Consider the following 19,813-nt stretch of genomic DNA (forward strand, 5'->3'; position numbering starts at 1 on the left):
ACTCTTTTTAAATATTCATGTATGAAATGCAGAATTTAGATTGCAATTTTTAAGGTTCACAGTCCTTGAATACTTGTGCCTGTAAATGAGTAAATCCCAAAGTAAAGCCCAAAAAGGAGAAACCAAGCACAGCTGAATCAAATTCATTTCAAAGTAGCAAATGAATATTTGTAGATTGTCTTGTGTTACTTCCTTTGATGGAATTAAAATGCCTCAATAGCTACATTAAAATAAATTAAAATTTTCACTCAGCCTTGACGGCGGTGGCTGGCACAAGACCATGCAATATGTGCATCACTCTTCCATTAGCCTCAGCCTTCCAGTTAGGGAATGGCACCACTCTCACTCAGATTCATCTCAATGAACGCTGAGGCTGGAGGAAAGTTACCCATTTGTCAGCCTGGAGAAGAGCCCTCCAGCCACAGGACCATGGGAGATGAACAGCAGCAGTACCAGCATGCTCCGGTCTTCTGATAGTCACTGTCCTGGGCATGAGAAGAGAGATGTTAGTGCACACAGCTGGTCCAATATGGATACTGGTCCCGATGGCTGCTTACAGGGTGGCTCCTGCACACCAGGGAACTGCAGAGATGTACCTGGAGTTCCAGATATCATAGAATCATAGAGTTAAGGTTGGAAGAGACCTCTAGGATCATCAAGTCCAACCATCAACACAGCACCACCATGCCTCCTAAACCATGTCCCCAGGTGCCACCTCTACATGTTTTTTGAACACCTCCAGGGATGGTGACTCCACCACCTCTCTGGGCAGCCTGTTCCAATGCCTGACCACTCTTTCAGTAAAGAAACTCTTCCTAATATCTAATCTAAACCTCCCCTGACGCAGCTTGAGGCCATTTCCTCTTATCCTATGGCCAGTAACTTGGGAGAAGAGACCGACCCCCACCTCACTACAGCCTCCTTTCAGGTAGTTGTAGAGAGCAATAAGGTCTCCCCTCAGCCTCCTCTTCTCCAAACTAAACCACCCCAGTTCCCTCAACCTCTCTTTATAAGACCTGCTCTCCAGACCCTTCACCAGCTTCGTTGCCCTTCTCTGGACACGCTCCAGCACCTCAATGTCCTTCTTGTACTGACGGGCCCAAAACTGAACACAGTATTCGAGGTGCGGCCTCACCAGTGCCGAGTACAAGGGCATGATCACCTCTCTGCTCCTGCTGGCCATAGTTGCAAAGAAGTGAGAACTATCTCAGTTTAGGACCATCTATCCCAGGTAGTCCCTGTTTTCACCTGTCCAGTTCATTAATTTCTTTGTCATTGATGCTCCTGAGATCTTAACACACAGCTGATTTGTCTCACAGACAGATGTAGCCTCTTTCCCCTCCAAAAGAGCTCAGAGAAAACAAGCCATCTGGTTGCACACTCCCCTGAAGAGGTTGGGACACAGTAAAACTAAGGAAACAAACTGCTTGCTGACACGAAGAAACAACCACAACCTTAAGTTGTCTGCTATTACACATCAAACACAAGCTACAAGCCTTGAGCTATGCAAAGCACCAACTTGGAATTGGATAAATAGAAGTCCAACACAATGAAAATATATTTTAACACAATCTGAAGGAGGAAAAAGTGAAGAACATAAAGAACCAGGTATCAATCAGTGCATCATTCATCACCACAACTTTTTAAAAAATAACCATTATATCACTTAGCCCTTCCCATGCTTAACTCAGCGAAATATGGTTCTGCTTTGCAGCAGAAGCACATTTTAAAGGGTAGAAAAGACCCTGCCTCAAAAGTCTGTTCTCTGTAACACTTTTGTCTTTGGGCAGGGAAGAGCTGGAAGGGACAGCAAGAAGAGGAAGCAGTGGCACACAGCTGTGCCAACCCTCCCACTTCTTATACAAGGATGAGGTAGCAGTGAAGACTAGCTCTTCAAAGCAAGACTATGTTATTTAAAATTCAAACCTACACTTTTAACAGCCACAGCCTTCATACAGCAACACCGGCTACTACAAGGCATTTGATGTAGAGACCAAGGTCTCTCCTTAAAGCCGTGCTCCTCTGTCACTCAGCTCTTTGGGGGAGGCACAGTTTCTGCAGGTGTGAGTCCTTGCACCCTACACTGGGCTGGCTGTCATCTCAGGAGGCCAGGAAGCCTTACACTGAATACTTGCCAGCCACACAGCAACCTACTTGGAAGCCTGCAGGCAGCCATCACCTGTTCTGAAGTGAGAGATGCTGGTTATGCCGTATTTTCAAAGTCCTCAGGTCAGCCTCCACTTTTAGCTGTCCTTTTGAGTGTGGGAAGCTCTGGAACCCGAGTTATCCACTGGTACCACATTTGCAATAAATAACTGGAGCAGTTCAAGTGTCAATTTAAGAGGCTTTCCCATTCTCCTCAAAGTTTTAACACAAGCTACTAGGCATCTGAGTTGGAAGAGTTACCTGAAGAAATGTAGCAGCAAATGTGCCCGTGGTTCCACATTCCCCATGCATCTCAAGGGCCAGGCCCTGGGTTATTTTTGTGCAGCCTGTTCACTGTTTGCGAAGACTTTTACACCAGGTCTGGGAGCAGCCTGCAGCCCCTGCTCACCGGACAGATTTGGCTTGACCGCTGCCCCAGTTTCTTCTGAGCAATGGTCCTCTCCTCAAGTCCCTCCACTGGAAACGAAGCTACAAAATATAGGAAGACTTTGAATGCCCTGGGAGGAAGACAAATCATATCAAAAGGGGCAGCAGGTAGATAATCCCAAAGCTGTTCTTTCTCAGAAACTGAAAGGTTTCTGGAGGAGAGAAGAAGTTGTGTTCTTGCTCTGTTCTTAGCCGTCTCCTTAACCATCTGCAGCTGGCTGCTGCAAATGCTGCTGGGCTAATGGACCTTTGGTTTGACTTTATAAGGAGGCTGAATTTTTATTCTCTGAAAGATGCTCTGGCCCTGACAATGCATCCATGAAGCCCTGGTGCTAGCACAGCAGAAGACTGCTAGCACTGTTAGCAACTGGAGGATCTGTACCACCATAGTGTATTTTCTTCTCAGGCTCCCTGTTTGTCTTATACTTGCTGGCATCAGTGGAAGCCACAGATGGTTTGTGGCTGTGAAATTCAACCCATCCAGTTCGTGAGCTAGTTTCATTCAGTTCCAAATACGTAAAACTCTAAAACTTTCTCTATGAACTGGGAAATAAAGGGTAGAAGTCTTTCTGAAAGACAGAGAGAACTAGCCTAATAGGAGGAGCTCTCAAAACAATTATGAACAAGTTATACTCAACACCTGTAAAACTACAGTGTTTTGGTAACAGATACCTGAAGGTAAATAGGTTTGAATAGGTTCCTCCACACAGGGCAGAGGTTTGTGGTGTCTGTGTGTTGAATTCATCAAGATATTAGTATTTAGAATACTACTAATATTAACATTACGTCAAAGTGGGGTTTTTTCCCCAAGGGAAAAAAAATTAAAATGCCATATAGCAGATGAGTATTTTATCAGGCTTTTTTTTGGGGGGGGTTGTTTGTTTTTTTAACTTTAGTAGCTGTAATTCAAGAAAGCAAGTGGGCATTTTCTCTCTTCTCAGAAATATTCCTCTCATTCCTCTCTTCTCAGAAATATTTACCTTCTAAACACCAGCACATCTAGGAAATAGCTTAGTCCCATGGAGGTATTACATGAGCCAAGTTGTACACCTCACATCCGTAGCTGCCTTGCAGCCAGCCTCTTCAGAAAGCACTGTAACCCAGTGTTGGGAATGGAGAGTAGGACCAAAGGATGAACGAGAACACCACCACCACTGGCAACCTGTTCTGTTGCTTTCAGAAGGAGAAAAGACATTTGCTTTACGTTTTCCATTGTATGGGGGAAAAAAAAACCCTAGTCCATGTACCTAACTGCTTGACTTTCCCAAGTATAAGCCATCTGTAGCTCTTACTAATGTCAGCAAACATATGGGGGAAGAACTGCTGAAAATGAAGCCTTTAAAACCTGACACTTCCAGGTTAAAATATCCAGAGGCAATTATATTGCAATTTCTAGATACCATAAAAAATGAGGTTTTTTTACCTGTAGCTAATTTTCCTCTCATTGCACAGTCACTGAAGCAGCATGGCTGTGCTTAGCAACTTCTGCTCCTGGCCCCAGAGAATCCCCTTACCATTGGTGGGTCATTAACCTCAGGGGCTTCTCATTCAATCCCAGCACTCCAGCAACCAAACCTATCTACAACAGAGATGTTTGTGACCTTAACTACGTTAATTTCTGCCTCTTGTGGACCTACTGCACCTTGTTGCTGGTCTCCCAGGAAGAACCTGAGAACCAACAACCTGCCAGTACAATTACTGCCTTCAGAGCTGTGGATAATCCAAGAAAAAGTCTCCCACACAAGTATTCAAAGATGAACAGAAAAGAGATGGTTTATAGGTGGACATTTAACTCCCAAAACACTTCAGTAAGAATCAGTATGTATCTCAGACTCCCCGGATGAAAGTTTCCTCCTCATCTTTCAGCTGGAGCTATTGGCCTCCCACTCCACAGCTAAATGTGAGAAAAATTGCACCACACATCCTGAACTGCACGTAAAGAAGCTGCAAACCTCAAATAATTCCCACTTCAGAAAGAACAGAAATAGCAGAAGAACTGGTGTACAGCAGAAATAAAAGCCCAGGTGGTCCTTCCTCACCCATCAGTCAATCTTACACGTAGCATCACTAACCGTAGTTTAGGCAGTGCCAAGCAGGGGTAGAGACACAGGACTACCAGGCCTCTCTCCTTCAGCTGTTCACTGCTCCTCCTCCTTCACACCCAAGGGAAGCCAATGTTCTCTGAAAGCTACAGCTTCCTCCTCCCATGGAGAGCTGTGAACATCCCACAAGGCATCCCAGGAACCCCCAACAGACTCAGCTGGGAGTCAGCTTCTCCAGCCTCAAGGAGCTGCATACCCAGCCCTCCTCAAACTCATCACATAGACGTAGATTTATCTATTTATTTATATTTTTTTAGGAAGGGAAAACCTTGTCTCCTCCTCTGTGTTTATAGAGCAGCTAGATAAACACTTCTAAATATGAAATCCATACTGTTATCATATGGCAAAGGAGAAGGCTCAATAGTTCTCTCTTAGTGGCTTCCATTTCTGTGATTTTTACATCAAGTGGAACAAATCAGTTGTATAACAAAGCATACCTGAAATAGAAACCCCTATCCATATTGGAAAAAACTACACATCCCACTTCTCAAATGCAAACTGAAGTCATGACACCAGCGTCAGGGTGGCATTTATCACTGCCTACAATCTTCTGGTGAAGTATAATAAACCAAAGGGGATGCTTCTGCTTTACCCGTTTCCTTCCTCACCATACAGGCCTCTTTGCTGTCATAAACTCCCTTTATTATGAGCCAGCTTAACACCTATAGCTCTGTGTCACTTAGAAGTTTAGGAAAATTCTCCACAGGGATTTCCAGTTAAACTTCTCGCCCCATTTCTTTCCTGTGTTGCAGCTGGTTAGCAGCACTTCTGGCAGATTTATATGCTGGATGTGTGGGAGCATGACACAGAAGGGTAGAGTTGCTGGGTGAAGCCCAGTCCTGCGGCATGTCCTTATTCAGGTTTGTGCTGCCTGAACTGCCTTCCCTTTTTGTAGCACAGTGGTCTGCAGGTGGAAAATGTGACACGAAGTAAGGTCAGCTCCCTCAAATGTAGATGCTGTCATGGCATTGTGGGCATTGCTAGTAAAAGGTCTTCGTTCTCTCATCTTCCCAGAGTGGCTTAAAATACAGCCCACAGGGGAAGCTCCTGAGGACAAGGTGGCAGAGCAATGCGTGCTCCAGGCTGGGAGAACATGCACATCAGGACTTTTGGCTCCTTATTCAATGTCCTAAGGTGCTGTGTGAAAAGTTGAGACAAAGCACTACAAAACAAGAGAGAGAGAGAGAGAGAGAGAGAGAGAGAGAGAGAAGAGAAAGAGAGGGAAATAAGATGCAAAAGAAGTCAGCTGGCACAGAGTGTGCAGAAAGTGTCAGAAGTGAGCTCAGGAAGCCTCCCGCTCCCCACTACAAGGCCTTTGCTGCATCCACCCATGCTGCAGACCACAGCTTTCTTCCTGCTCTCTGCCCTCAGGCCTGCACAGCCCATGCCATGGTACACAGCTATGGACCCACTTAAAATACATGTAAAACATCTTCATTTGCTGAAAGTATGTGTGCTCTGGCTGTGTCTATGTGTGCATGTTGCTACATATATTCAGAAAAATCAAGATATAGAGATACAACATTATGCACACACTTTTAGAGCTGTTACTCTTAAGTGACAAGGTGTCTAGGGATGCTCAGTTAACAAGGTTGTGTCACTGATTATATACCATTTTCCATATAATCTCTTATTAAAGTGGACCTTTTCAGTAGAGCGGCTGCCAGGGGTGGCACTCCCAAGAAGTCCAGTTTGCGCAGGCAGACACAACACTCCCCACGTACAGCAGCAGGCAGCCATTAAAACTCACCCCACAGCAAGGCATCCAGCCCCACAGTGTGACCCAGGCTCAGCCCCCCCCACCTTCCTCCCCTCCTGAAGAGGGGATGCCTCCAGCCCTGGGGCTCAGAGTCAAGCAGCTATCTTCAAATTGAGATAGAAGAGCAAAATGCTGCTGGCAGTGCTGCCTCACCACCTTTCCTCACCTCTTTTCCTCCTTAGCTCCCTGCTCAGAGAGCCAAGAGCTGCGTATCTCACAGCCCTCCTACACAGCAAGAAAAGTTATTTGGCCTGTTTGCAGAGTCTCCATCACTAGAAATCTGACTTGCACATTGGTTCTACATGGGTTATTGTCAGAGCTAGTTTATGACTTTTGTAATGATAAATAGCCTCTGGCTAAAGATATTTAAAAATGCATCCAAAGGGATATGCTGGAGGCACCTTTCAACTATGTAGGCTTCCAACAAGCCCCTTTGAACAAGATTATTTTCCTGACTAAGGCAATGTGTCATGTAAAAGAAGGTAAGTTGTGGACACTGACTGCAGCTTACATGGGAGTCTTGCAACTGAACAACAAAGAAAACAACCTCTTTCAAAGTCCAGATTCAATACTTCGGAGTCCAGCACCTCTACTCAACCAGGCTTATGTACATGTGCTACAAAAACTCTCCAAACCAGTTTTAATGCAGTTAACAAGGGCATAAGGAACAGTGATCTCATTATGTCCATAAGGGATCCTGGCTAAATGCATACTCGGTCAGTCAGATTGAAAATCAGTTTTCACTGAAAAAGACATTTTCACCTGGAAGTTTTGGACTAGCAGCCTATATTTCTTTATAGATTCTAGAAATATGTATTTCACTATTTATTCAAACTTGTCCACATAGGGCAGTTCTGAGATGGCTACCAAAATGACTGTTGGTCTTTCCTGTGAAATAGACAGATGACACTGAGCTGGCAAAGAACAAGAAATGGACACTGTAGGTTTCTGATCCATTCCTTTAAAATAAAACCAGCTCTGGCCACACTGTTGTCAAAGACAAGTAAAGGTCATCCTGTCTTATGAAAGAGATTTTCACTTGGGAAAATTAACATTTTCTTATTACTGAAGGGCACTTACCTTGCAGAATGCCTACAGACTCGACTATGTGTCCTCCGTAACAGTATGTGCCTCTATAACAATTGTTGTCCTTAATAGACAGAATGTATAGGTATTTTAGCAACTGGAGTTTCACGAAGTGTGTTCATGTCCCCCAGTTACCATGGATATACACTCATGCTCCCTCCCTCAATATAAAATGTCTGTCTGGCATCTTATTACTTACAGTCCTGCTGCAAGCACCTCGTATTTATGACCTTTCAGCTTAAGCACTCATTTTCACAGTAGTTACAAATAAAACTATTTGGAAATAGCTTCTATGCTTATATAGTATAGAATACTGAACATTGAAGAGTTAAAAATCTCTTTGAGCTCAAGAGAAGTGTCTCTAAAATTCCTACTTCACCTTCTACTGCCTTGCAAAAATAAAAACATAATTCTCCTCAGTCTCTTTTCAGCTATTCCTTATAGTTGCCAGGAGGTGGAAACATAGCTACACCAACCTACTAGAGAAGCATCATGTTGATGTGTAATTGTACAGCATGCTGCCTGCTGAAGAATAGCGCTAAAAATATCTGCAGTCTGAATTGTCTCAATGGAGCCCAACACAGAATCATACAGTGCTCCCCCTGGCCCCCCCTCACCTCCCCCTTCCCCCAGCTAGAGAGACATTTATACTGCTTGTTACTGCTTCTCAGCATCAAGGATGCCCTTTAAGCAGCTGGTTCTGTCAGATGTGACACGCACGTTTATTTCAACAAGAATCCAAAATCAGGCTGCCTTTGATGGAAACGCTCACAGAGCAGCAGCAATTGCAGCCCTTCAGAGCTCATAAACAATCAGATCCTGGCAAAGTGATGAGGAGATAAATGATCACTTGGCTTATTTAGAAGATACCTGTCTTTGACACTGAAAAACATTACACACATGCCCTAGCGTGAAAAACATGGCAGAGGTCAGAATCGCTCATCAGACAAGCTTTAGTAACCAAACACAAACAAAGATGTAACCATCTTCCCTTTGTCATTTCGTACCAAATTTTAAGTCTTAAGAGAAAACCCCTTACATAAAAGGCTAATTTACACAAACACTTGGAAAAGGGGAAAGGGACACTGTTAAAAGACTGTAGACAAAATAGCCTTTCAAAACATCCCACAGTTAGGGTAACACATTGTGCCTGCTCTGGGTTTCTGTTTACAGAACAGTGAGTTTGACACTGACTTCATTTCTGCTTCCCGTGCATCCCCCACAACTTGAGCTCATACTGCTGAGTTTTGAATAAGGGCCTCAAGCCTTCTCAAAGCAAATTGAAGAACACAGAGGATGGACTAGAAATATGTTAGAAGACGTTTCAGAGGAAAGAAGCCGCCAGGAAATCCTTCTTTGAACAGAGAGCTGTTGCAGAAAGGCAAAACCTCCCTGCATGGGAGGCAGGCCCCAGAAAGTACAGCTGGAAAGAAACCATCTCTTCATTTCAAAGAGCACAACACTGAGAAATCTGTTACCTCAATGAAGGCAAAACCTGAAAGAAATGGCATTAGATGTGAGAGAATTTCAATTCTAGGATGAGAAAAGGCATGAAGAAATAATTTTTCGCTGCCGAGGAGATAGGTAGGGTTAACAGGTAAAGTGAATAATCCCAATGAACCAGTACCAGTAAGCCCAGAAATAAGTCCCCTGCAACCTTGAAGTGTGCCATGAAACACAACATGGATCCCAGATATTTATCATATGCCATAAAATGAAGTTCTTACAGCACCTCAGGAATATTATCTTGTTTAAGCAAAGCTGCTCAGACTTCACAAACAGTGTCTTCATGGTATGAGTCCTTGGGTGGGAAAAAAGGCAAACACATATGCACACACACACAAAAAAAAAAAAAAAAAAGGAAAAATGTACTGGTATTCAGGAGCAAAATGTACCAATCCAAATTAATAAAACACAAGCTTATTCAAAAAGTGACTAACGCAAGACCACATCTCAGAGGTTATGCTGAGGGGTCGTCAGGCCAAGAAGAGAGACTTTCACACATCTAAATCAACTGCCTGAGCTCAGGCTCAGCATTTAATTTGCAAGACACCTTATGTCATATTAGCACACAACTACATATTCCCAAAAGACCATGCAGGAGGCATCTGAAGTCCATAAAACAATGGTCCTGTGCTCATTCAGTGCACCCTTTTTTGGCATGACCAGGAATTGGACACTGAGCCAGGTCACTTCTGTGGATGTTGGCCGGAATCCAGCTCAGCTGCACCTTCTGCAAAATCACTTAAAACCAAAACCAGCGCAAGTTAGTCAGAATCATGTCACCTTCCTGCCTGGGGAGTTTTAGCCCGCTAACTTCTATAGAATTATTACAATGGGAAAGGGGGAGTCATTAAATATAAGGGCCATGCAGAAATCCACCTGTGAGACTTGTGTTTTTATAAAATCAATCATAAGCTCTATCTTCAGAAAAAAAAATCATCCAGGTTATCATGACCACAGCCTATATCTTCCCCAGCTCAGGATCTACCCTCAGACCTTTGTTCTGTTCCAGGTCACCCTCTGTCCTCTCTGTGGTATTGACAGTGCTCACACCTGATATAATGTAACCAACATGCAAATAGAAGTCTGCAGAACTGCATCCTTCCTTACCTAAAACTTAGTGGCAAAAAGGTGACTGAAGGTGTAACTTTTATTTATTTTTTTTTTAATTAAAATATGTTGGAGAAGACTTTAAGAAGACAAAAGATTAATATAATCCCCACATCTTAACAAAGCTAAGAGAAGAGCTTGGAAGGAATGAGCTGATTTCTCAGCCTGCCTCTGATCAGAACCAACCTACAAAGTTCTAGTAGCTCAACAACAGCACCCCTCCCGATGAGAACTTTGGCTAGTTAGGCCAAACAGATATTCTTTTCTGCTGGAGGCTTGGAGCTGAAGTCGCTTGGCACAAGCAGAGGACACCATACCATACCATCAGTTAAGACCTGTACAGAAATGATTGCAGAAGGGCACTGCCACTGTTTCAGCCCTCCCAGTCTTTCTGCACAATGTTTTTTCTCTTCTAAGTAGTGAAGCAAGGGAAGAAAAATTCACCTAAATAAGAACAAAATAAATCACAGTGGTGGCTGCTGTATCTCAAGTCTCACTCCCTATAGGCACCAATCCTCCCTGAGGTCTACATACACTACAATGAATTCAAGAGGTGGTAAGGCTGGACTGTGTGCATACACAAAGGTCTCCATTTAAGAAAATACATAGATCTCCATTTTAGAGAACATAACTTTACTGCCTGTGAATGTAGCTATGGTTATAAACTCAGAACAGATGCTAGGTGAACTGGGGCAGACCTGCATCTAACCTGAGACTAACATACATTTTCCCACACTGCTTTTTCCACCCAATTCCTTTCAGCTCCGGCAATGGTGGTCAGAGTAGAAATCCCACGGGAAACTGTTCCCATTAGCTCAGAGAGTTCCACAGCCAAGCTAAAACAAATCTCTAACATTTTTCCACGTAAGTCTTGCATTTCACACATAATCACAGAATGGCAGGGGTTGGAAGGGACCTCTGGAGATCATCTCGTCCAACCCCCCCGCTTGAGCAGGTACACCCAGAGCAGGGTATATCAAAGATGAGATTTTGTTCTTTATTTCGCACGCATAGACAAAAAGACAGAGGAGTAAGAAACTTATTCCACGTGTCACAGTGTGGCAGCAATCATTTTTAGTTTCACACCCTAGGAGGAGAGGATACATCTTCATGAACAGAGCTTTTATCGTGCAGAAATTTTGTATCAGAGAAAACCATGTGATCTCCCAACTGCCTCTGCAAGAAAGCTCCTGGGCACACAGAACTTACCTGTTACATTCACTCTAATAAAGTGTGCCACAGCAGTTAGGACAGTTATTCTTTATTTTGGCCCTGCATTAACAGTGGCCACTGTCTGAGTGGTTGACTCTCTGAATTTTCAGAAGCAGAAAGGACGTAACTTCAGCCTTGGGGTCTGAGTTTCATGAGAGGTGCAAGCTTTCCATCTCCTTTCCAAACCCAGTCTCATTTTGCTGCTTTGCTTTTTTATACCAGTGAACCTCCATTTGCGACGGCTGATCCTGTCGATGTCTGATGAGACACTTCAAATTCACGGTCTCTCCTTCTTCCAGGTATTTCATGGTAGATGCATAAATGATTTCCAGCATACTGTGTTCTGTGATGGAAGAGAGCAGGCTTTAACTGAACTGACCTTTGTGCCAGGCCAGCTCCCCCTCCCTCACCATACTTCTCCATTTCTTTATGCACCTTGAAAGCAGGGGCTATCTTACGCTCCAGATGTGCACAGAGCACCCAGGGTAATAGGTACCACAAGAAAAACAATACTTTTTCCCTCATGTGAGAGTGGAAAAAAAATACTGTTTCCTGTCATAGAACTTGCAGCAAAGGCATTTTGCAAACAGAATATTCTCTATAAGCTTTGCTGTTTTCATAAAAATGGAAGATAAGAGCATCCTTTCTTCAAAAAAGAAAGCAAAAGCATCAGGAGAGAGGGATATTTGGAGGGGTTGTTTGGGTTTTTTCAACTGGAAGGTTTCTGCTTTCACCAAATATTGAATTACTCCATGGAAAGATAATATAAAAATACTGATTGGCTCAAAATACTGCTCTTTTGGGATGAGATTTCACCTCCTAGCTCCCTGGGCAAAATTTAGCCTGGACTAAATAGAAGGCTGAAAAAACATCATGCAGAGCATGCCCCGCTGGAAGCTTACTGCAATACTTTCTTTCCCATTACCCAAGCAGCATTTCTCAGCCACACCAAGTAACTCCTACACATGATTTAAAATTTGCCAACAGCATGCTTTTCCTTGCCAGGGCTCCTCCTTACCTGATACTGGCATTGACAGAGCTGCCGTTTAGAACACCAGAATGGGGCTGCTGCCTCCAGCCCTAGCGAGGAACCCTGCAATCAGGGTCATTTTTCGCACTAAGAAAATGAAAAAGGAAAAAAAAAATCATAGGCAGTTATCTGTGAGTTCTTCTCATGGTACAGAAGAGAGCTAGTATCATTTAGCTTGGTACTGCAAGCCTGTCCTGCCACTTACAGAGCAGTCAAAAGTACACAGACCTTCTCCTGAAGCAACGAGCTTGTAAATGACGAAGTAACCCTCTGCATTTAAATAAGACAGAGACTTAAAAGTGCATATCTCCTTTAAAAAAAACAACAACCCACAAACCAACAAGGCAACAGATACCACAAACCAGAACACCCGCACACACGTACTATCTGTAAACTCAAGTCGCAGGCAACAGGCGTATTGAGGCTCAGAGGGCACTAGCTAAAACCGCTGAAAGCTAGGACTGCAATCACATAATTATTGCTGCAGCCTACAGTGAATTGGACAACTGTCAACAAATTCCTAAAAGCTAGCAAAATTCCTTTGTAATTGTTTCTCCTCCTCAAGAGGGCACCTGCATCAAATTATTTGGCTAGCACAGCCAAGAGCCTGGCTCCCAGAAGACTGTCTCAGGCCATTAAAATGAATGTACAGAACAACAGGCAGGAGAGCTGCTTTCTTTACCACATAATATAGATTTCCCTTTCTCCTAGAAAAACAAGAGGCGTTTCTAAAAGACAGCCTAAGTGCCAGATCAGCAGGTGGAGCTTGGCACGCTGCTAGTAAGGAGAAAAGCAAGAGTGGTTTGCTTGGCCTCCATTTTTCAAATGGGTAGGTGCCTTGAAAGATTCTGAGGTTAAGTAAATAACCAAAAACTCAAAACCTTTGGTTTTGTTTTCTTGGGGTTCGGTTTCTTCCCCCTCACCTACCACCTTAGACCAAGACATGAAAGAAAGCCGTGGCAGGGCTTCTGGTCGTTCCACATCATCCAGTGCTTGTGTGAGTTAAATGAGTTCTTTTGGGTATGCTCTGATTTTCTTGTTGGTATGTCAGGGCAGCAAAATGGTGGGAGTGAAAATGACGACCAAGCATTTATCTGCACTTTTCTATACTGCAAAGGAATTCCTGTGTAGGCTGTACTTGCAAAAAAGTTGAATGTTTGGTTGGTTTCTGTGTTATTTTACCTAAAATATCTATTCTTCGCTTATCTTTCTGCTCTTTACTGGCTTTCTAAAAGGGACCCCCATACACTTTCTGGTGTCAAGCTTTCAGTTATGGGTCAGCTACCCAGGACCAGGAGATTTTATTGGCTTTTACCAGCTAAGGCCAGCTTAGATAACATTTCCTCTCTCAGATGACCCAGTAATTTTTGGACACTTAAAAGACTAGAAGTAGTTCTGGTTCTACTTGCTGAGTAAATCTGAATAGGTGCCTATTTGTTTTAAGGCAAGTGAGATTTCCTCAGATGTCTCAGTGTTAGTAAATCCATCAGATTCAACACAATGGTCAACAAATTTTCATTACAAGATTGCAAGGCAAGGATGTATCAGGGCTAGGAAAAAAATAGATCACAAGTTCACTGGACCTGTTGAAATGCATCTGCAGGTCCTGAGGGAAGCAGCAGATGAAGTTGCTAAGCCACCATCCATTAGGAGAAGTCGTGGAAGTCTGGTGAAGTTCCCACTGACAGGAAAACAGGAAACACAAACCCCATTTTTAAAAAGGGAAAAAAGGAAGACCCAGGAAACTACAGGTCAGTCAGTCTCACCTCTGTGCCCAGCAAGATCATGGAACAGATCCTCCTGGAAACTATGCTAAGGAACATGGAAAATTAGGAGGTGATTGGTGACAGCCAACATGGCTTCACTAAGGGCAAATCACGTGTAACAAATTTGGTGGTCTTCTACAATGTTGTTACAGCTTTGCTGAATGAGGGAAGAGCAACTAATCTCATCTGCCTGGACTTGTGCAAAGCATTTGACGCTGTACCCACAACAACCTTGTCTCTAAATTGGAGAGACATGGATCTGACAGACGGACCATTTGGTGGATAAGGAATTGGCTGCATGGTCACACTCAGAGTTGCTCAAATGTCCAAGCAGGGACCAGTGACAACTGGCATTCCTTAGGGGTCGGTATTGGAACCAGCGCTAACTTCTTTATCAGTGACATGGACAGTGGGACTGAGGACACTCTCAGCAAGTTTGCCGATGACACCAAGCTGTGTGGTGCAGTCAACACACTGGAGAGAAGGGATGCCATCCAGAGGGACCTTGACAGGCTTGAGAGGTGGGCCCATGTGAACTTAATGAAGTTCAACAAGGCCAAGTGCAAGGTCCTACACGCAATCCCAAACACAAATACAGGATGGGTGGAGAATGGATTGAGAGCAGCCCCGAGAAGAAGGACTTTGGGGTGCTGGTTGATAAGAAGCTCAAAATGATGCAGCAATGTGCACCTGAAGCCAGAAAGCCAGCCATATCCTGAGCTGCATCAAAAGAAGCATGACCAGCAGCTCAAGGGAGATGATTCGCCCCCTCTACTTGCTCTCATGAGACCCCACCTGGAGTGCTGCATTGAGCTCTGGGGTCCCCAACATAAGGACATGGAGCTGCGGGGAGACCTTATAGCAGCCTTCTAGTACCTGAAAGGGCCTACAAGGAAGCTGGAGAGGGACTTTTATAAGGGCATGTAGTGAAAGGACATGGGGTGATGGCTTTAAACTGAAAGAGGGTAGATTTAGACTAGATATAAGGAAGAAATTCTTCACTATGAGGATGGTGAGGCACTGGAACAAATTGCCCAGAGAAGCTGTGGATGCCCCATCCCTGGAAGTGTCCAAGGCCAGGTTGGATGGGGCTTTGAGCAACCCGGTCTAATGGAAGATGTCCCTGCCCATGGCAGGGGTGGTCCCTTCCAACCCAAACCATTCTATGATTCTATATTTTTACCCTACTTTGTTTACCTTAAAAAAAAAAAAAAAAAAACAACATGGGAGAAATACATACCCTAAAAAAATATGTCCTAAGGCTGCTTTGGACTATCACCGTCGTGTATACATACCCACGATAATGAAATAAAAATTTCAAATAAGGCAAATTACACGATTTGTCTTAGTGGTATGCTAATCATATTCAGATAGCAGGAGAGAAAGTAGAGTTCAGTTTCACCTAAATTATCTGTTACAAAAGAAACACAGCATAGTCATAAGGAAAAACATATACAGAAGATAAAGTCAGATTAAGCAATTCACAACAACTGATCTGTAACAAGATAGCACCATATTCCATATTTGCAACAGACGTTCTAAAAATGCATTTCAGAGGACCTATCAAGTTTTCCTAGAACCAGGTCCTGACAGCTCTAGCTTTCAGCTCTGTAAATGAGATGGTGGGAAACCCTGGTCCTCATCAAATCTGTGAAAAAGGATGTATCCTCTAGGTGCTCCGGAAATGCTCTTTCATCACTTTGGACACAAGTGCACCAGGAAGAGGCATGACACAGCTGTGCACCAGACGCTCTAGATTTCTAATAGTCCTGCTTGTAATCTGTACTAGATACTTGTCTTTGCCCTGATCATGCAGCAGGACTGCATTTTGGATGCATTGGCCTACAGCTCAATGATGACCAAAAGGCACTCTCTTACCCTCCCACTTTACCTCAGTTTAAGACCTCATTTGCTGCGTTTACTTTTGTAGAATACCACTTCATCATTAATATATCTTATACATCATCTCTTATAAATGACAAATGGGCTGTCATTTCTACTTTCTTATATCTAGAATAAAAAAATAAAAAACCCAAAACATCAAACCCCAAGAGTTCTATACTGAATTAAAACATAAGGCTTTTTTCCTTAGTGATCATTTTTATTAATCATGCTGCAAAGCAATTTAGAACTAATTTTGAAGTGAACACGAAGAGCTTACAAATTCTGTACCTCAAGATGTATGTATTCTGTAACTGTAAAGAGAACAGGTCCAGACACCATTAGTGAAAAGATGCACCTTCTTTTTTCAATTTTTAAAAATCAAAATAATAAAATCAATGTCATACAAATAACATAAAAGCAAGCAAACCTTGAGAAATCAATGCTTATCTAAGGTGATTAGATATGTAACTTCACAGTATCACAGTGAATCGACAGCCTAACATAGTCCAGTGATCAAACCCTCAAACTAATATTACAGATTATCACCACTCGCAAAATTAACCCTAGGAAAACTTAAGACAATGACATCCTTCAGTTTCAATTCCCTTACTAAATATAAATGCCTGCCTGATTTAAGTGTTCATTAGCTACTTATTCCTTACACCCTACTGTCACTAAACATAACTACAGAGGGTTCTTATTCCATCATCCTTTTCTTCAAAAGGACACAATGGGCTTTAAAGAAGGTATGACAGTTAAATCACATAACAGCACCTTAAAAAACAACCATTAACACAAGAGAACCTGACTCAGTGACAAGTTGTGGTTTAAGTTTAGGAAATCATTAAAGGACTCTGTTGGGAATCTCTCCTGTGCACAGCCAAATGAAAACCAAGAGATAACAGTATAACTTCCCCCTGCAAAGGCAAAACAAAACCACAAGACAGGAGAATAAACTACTTCTGGTTGACTTCTTGGGATCTTGTCATTGGCTATATGGACTCAAATAGTGGGGAGCTTACTGCCATACGCATGAGTTTCATTCAGGGTTATGCTGGCTTCCCCAGTGACGTTGATCTTTAAATTCTCCCTCCTCTGGATGACCTGCCCAAGAAAACAGCTTAATGTAACTTCAGCTACGTCTGTGCATAACAGAATTTTTCTTTTTCCTTCTCTGATCTTTACTTCTTGAGAAGGCATGTCCCGCTTGCTCCAGCTCTGAACCCAGTTCAGCATTTCAGGATCACTTAGTTTTTTAGGCCCGGATATAGTCATGTCACTCAAGATGATCTTCAAGACAGGCAATAAGCTAAGATGTAGGTGGGTATTTCCTAGAAAGTTTGAGTGTAATCTTCCAGCTGAAATCAGGGATAAAAGTTCTGCTGCCACCAAAACCAGTTTTACTCTTACAGCCAAGCCAACCTTTTTTCGATATATGCATTTCATGGAGAGTTAGTCTGTCCTTAGTATTTAGGCATGGATTTCTGGTAGGATCTGTTGCTTGTTTGGAGGGGATTTTAAACAAATAAAAGCAAGCTCATAAGCAATTCTACTGGCTTTTACACCATATTAAAATAATTTATTTTTATACCAATTTTTTTTCCCCTCTTATTAAAGTAATCTTGGGTTCAAATACTGTCTAGAGTTATATTCCTCCCAAAGCTTATAACAACTGTTTTCAATAGTTGCACAGGAAAAGGGCTGCATTCTGCGTTTCTGCAGTGCCGTGCATAGCAGTAGCCATTTCCTTTTTGTGACAACAGATAAGAAGCCTTTCAAAGCCACAAAGTGACAAGAACTAATAAAGAGCAGGCATTATCCACCCACCCCCCCATTTCTATTAACAGTTCTATAAGCATCATATAAGCCTCATCAGAGCAGAACGCAATAGTTCCCCCAACACAAAAGCAAATATACAGTGACCAAGAAGATGGAACTTCTACAGGGAGTTTGTGTTTCTCCTTGCCTTCAAAGCTACATTTCAGACTTCCCATTATCGTCACTGATCTCAGAAAGAGAGGTAAATGAACGCTATTCCAATTTAAATCCTTCTTGTAGCAAATCTGAAGCAGAAGTTGGTTCCTTGGCATACAGAAGAGAGTCAAAATAGTTCTGGATTCCATGAAGCAACATCATTTGTATTTGCTGAGGCTAATGCACCTAACCCCTCCAGACATCAGTTCAGCCTGAACCTAGGGTAATGAAAGGTCAGAATAGTATGTTTACTGACAAAGCAAAATTAAATACTCAAGAATATAAAGGTTAATACAGCGATTAGGGACATTTCCTGGATGGCTTACAGACTTGGGGGAGGAGGGATGGGACAAAATTGGACACAGGCAGCAGGAAAAGGAAGTGAAGACGGGAAGAGAAAGAGATTCATGCTTGCTGCTGTCAAAGCCTTCGGCCTGGACACTTCCTGCCTCACAGAGCTGTATTTTTGGAGGGGAGTATATGCTTTCTGTAGTGACTGTATAAGTATCTCTTCCTCATGCGCCTTGAATGAAACTGTGAAGTAGGCATAGTACTTATTATTTATACATTTCAAAACCTTAAAAGAAAAGGAACACAGTCTACTGTCCAATTCAGGAATCCATCTCCAGAGGGCAAGAAATGCATATGCAACTGAGATCTAAGTAACTCATTCTGTTCTTTCATAATTTAGAAATAAAACATTTATTTTAAGGGTACATACCCTAAGAAAAAGAAAGCTCCATGTGCTGAATAGAAAAAGCCAGACTAGCAGATTTATAACATTATTTATGTCTCAGCATCTTGCATGTCCAAAGACTACTGAATGGTACAGCAATTAGAAGGCCAAACTGAAGAAATACATGTCCAGAAAACACCCAACAAAAGGAGCTAAAGAGAAAAGTCTTCTCACGTGTTACGACTGCCAGAGGGAAGACAAGAATTCCAAAGACATTGCCACTTGAGCAGCATTAATCAAACCAACTTCATTTGCTGTCATCCAAACACTCCTGCAGACAAGCCTGATTGCTGTCTGTGCATGTGAATATACATGCACACACCTATTCACTATGAACAAACCACATAGCTCCACCAAAAAGTCTACTTTAGTTAGCTCACGTAATTCCTCATTTTTAAGACCTTAGAATTTTTTCTTCAACAGAAATTTCCAGTTTTTAGCACTGATTTCAGCCTGACATGACAGCAAAAGAAGTTGCACAGACACACCTCACAGTTAACCCTGTAAAAAATTCTACATCTAAAAGCCCAAATTCATGATCAATACAAAATATTTGATGAATAGTGAAAAAAGAAAGCATTGTTTATAGTTTATATTCTCCAGTAAAAAGGTTGTTAGAGAAGACAATTCAATATTTAAAGCACAAAGAGCAAAGCCAGGGGGAAGAGGACTACCTCTATAATTCCTTGCTGACAGGTCCAGTGCATAACAGAATACCTTTCTTTGCTGCGGAGAGAGGGACAACAAATGATTTTTTTTTTCCTCCCCCATTTTTTGGGAAGACATAAACCCAAAACACTAGAAGGGATATTCTCCCCTCCCTCTGCAAGCCTGCAAACCGGCAAGATTGCAATGTCGTTCCTGTTTGCTTCCCCTTTTTTTCCCCCGGACTCTCTTTACCATATCAGGAGCATGCGGTCACCAGAAGAGAAAGAATTAATTACCACTTGGCTATGTTCAGGATGACTGATGAATATTCATTTGGTAGCTCAAATGGACTTTGCCTCATGATTAAGGAGGACTTCAGTGAACCAAATATTCCTATTACCGAATCACATG

Source organism: Phalacrocorax aristotelis, chromosome 1 (genome assembly GCF_949628215.1).
Source record: "Phalacrocorax aristotelis chromosome 1, bGulAri2.1, whole genome shotgun sequence".
Lineage (NCBI taxonomy): Eukaryota > Metazoa > Chordata > Aves > Suliformes > Phalacrocoracidae > Phalacrocorax > Phalacrocorax aristotelis.